This window comes from Capsicum annuum, chromosome 7 (genome assembly GCF_002878395.1).
Source record: "Capsicum annuum cultivar UCD-10X-F1 chromosome 7, UCD10Xv1.1, whole genome shotgun sequence".
Taxonomy (NCBI): Eukaryota; Viridiplantae; Streptophyta; class Magnoliopsida; order Solanales; family Solanaceae; genus Capsicum; species Capsicum annuum.
In genome coordinates, this window is record NC_061117.1 from 23,417,187 (window position 1) to 23,419,848 (window position 2,662).

The 2,662-nt window shown below is 32.8% G+C and overlaps 1 long non-coding RNA gene across 1 annotated transcript; it reads left to right on the plus strand.

Annotated features, from left to right (window-relative positions):
• The first annotated feature begins 1,385 nt into the window (after positions 1 to 1,385).
• Positions 1,386 to 2,308, plus strand: LOC124885547. The gene is made up of 2 exons (XR_007042658.1): positions 1,386 to 1,613; positions 2,021 to 2,308. It is a non-coding gene; the product is annotated as an uncharacterized LOC124885547 (long non-coding RNA).
• Positions 2,309 to 2,662: the final 354 nt, after the last annotated feature.

The window sequence follows — 2,662 nt, forward strand, 5'->3', positions numbered from 1 at the left end:
TTATTCATCTTCTAAGATCCTTAATAGAAATATATGAGGTCCTACCCTTCGTCCACCATCCAACATGAGTTTGTAGAGACGCAAGGCATACTTAAGTAGAGTCCTATTTATGAGTGTGTCGTGCGCCACATTTATAACCCGGAGGCTACCATTTATGTCTCATCTAGAAAAAGTTTTTCGTCATTTGGGAGTTCATCTGCACTAACGCTATAAAGTTCTTTTCAAAGAAACTAGTGTCAATCAAATCGTACACTGGGGCAAAATTTGAGGACCTCTCAAATTTTATCATTTTCTCCACTTTAGAATTACATCAGGCCTGATTCTCAACTCTTTTAGGGACATCGTGATTGTATCCATCATACTCGTGCTAAATCTTCATAGTCGCCACCAAAAACTCAGTTCTACCATAATATTACACTGGTAGATTTTGAAGTTAGTAAAAAATGATTGTATCCTTACGTTCGATCTACAAATGGATTGATTTCTCATGAAACCCAAGCAATATAGACAGCTCAAAATTGAAGCACGACTCCAATCTTTCAAATTTTCTTTTTCATCGAGACAAAATTGGCCACATCAACATGATTGCCTAAAGATTGCTTTATAAATCTTCGATCAATCAGGGGTAGCCGTTGACACCCAATTTTGGCTCGCTCCTTTTCAATTAATTTTTCTATGTTTCTTAGCACTAAATGATTTACTTAATTAAATGTATTTTTTAATTATATATTTTAAATATTTTATTTAATTATTTTTAAATTATATTAAAAATATTTCTGTTTGACATTTACAGCTGTATTTTTAATTATTTTTTCTTTCCGCTACATCATCACTATATTCTTATTTCAAGACTGATATTAAATTATTTACATAATTCATATACTTATATCTTATAGGAAATTAATTAGGACAAAATAAACATAGTTAAATTATTTCAGCTATTTTTAATTCAATTATAATTACATTTATTCAAGCTCAATTGTTTATCAACTTCAGACAAAAGAGGCTCAACTTTGGCTCAAAATTCAGTCCATTCCCTACATCCACCTCATCAATCCATCCAAACCATATCCACCAATAACATATCACCACGTCAGCAAGTAGCAAAAATATTCATCCAACAAACACAAATTCATCTCGATCGTTAAATAATTTTTTAATTCAAGAATCATGAATTTTTAGCTTTTACATAAATATATATATAGATATATTATTATTATTCTTTTCTTTATTATTATTATTTTTATATACATACATATATATAATTATATTATTATTATTATTATTATTCTTTTTATTTCTTATATTTAAAAAAAAATTGAACCGTCCGATCAAATGATCGGATGATCCGAATCTTAGTCATACAATTAAATGCCAAAGAATATTTTTCCTACTCTCACGCGTCTCTTTCTCTTTCCCTACTCTCACACGTCTCTTTCTTTTTCTGAGAAATCAGTTCACGCGTATTGCTCCCCTCCCCAAAAAGAACAATGAGTCTCTTTCAACTTTCCCAAATTCAGCACAAATCAATTGACCCTTCCCCTTCTCTATTCACCACCTCTTCTCCACCACCCCAAGATAACAAACCCTGGTCGCTTCCACTGTAGAGCACTGTAAGATTCCTTTCTTTTTCATCGTCTACAACTCGTGATTTCTCTTTGAATTAGCAGATCAGTCACCAAAATGGTGATACAACATTCAAATTCACATTAATGGTTTGGGAATTGAACAAATTCGAGAAAGAGTTGTCCCTTTCAATTATTTTTGTATTTTAAATTCCTCATCTCTCTACCCATTGATTTCTATTAATTTTGTGTTTCAATCTAGACTTTGAAGTCTGGATTTGCCTATAAATATCGATAATTTCATGCTTTAGAGGGAGTTTTTTAGACCTTCAAAAATAGGGGTGAAAAGGGAGAGTTTGGAAGGAGGGAAATCTGTAAATATGACAATCTTTATTTCTTTCTCTCCTCCCCTCGATTCTTATATTGTTTAGTCTGAATATGGCTAGTTTTGGCAGGTCATTTATTTTGGCGGTGCTTCGATGACGTCGTTGAAGCGATGCCACCCCCTACTGTTCGCTTTCATCGTGATGCTGAAAACTTAATTTTCATCATCATGATTTATTCAGTTGGTCTTTCTTATTGTTGAAATTATTTATGTTTCGTCATGTACGATTTTGTGTGCTACTAATTTCTCGTGAATTTCGTCTTCTCCGACGAACTTGGTCATTGACTATTGCTCTTTGTGTTATTGTCTGGATTGTCTTTTGAAGTTTGTTTGATAATTTCATATCTTGCTTTTGCTAGAATGAAACTACTCCGGCTGTCTAATTCTTTCTACTTTTTTTAGCTAACTTGATCCTATTTTATGCTCAAAGATTACTGATTCTAGGCAATTTCGTTCTTTTTATTTGTGGAACTGATGACGAACAAAATACTCGAGAAATGGCCAATGAAGTTCAATTTATTGTTCCTTTGCAATTAATGTCCCTCAGCTTGGGCCCTTTTCAAAGGAAACGATGAGAAACCAATTTTAAAAAAGAGAAATTGACGACGTATATTGGTTGTCTGTATTAGGACGACTGACGAGCAACCAATTCTCTATCACAGCTCGATTTAATGACTCGCCTAAATTTTGTTTCAACATATCTGAGCCTCTT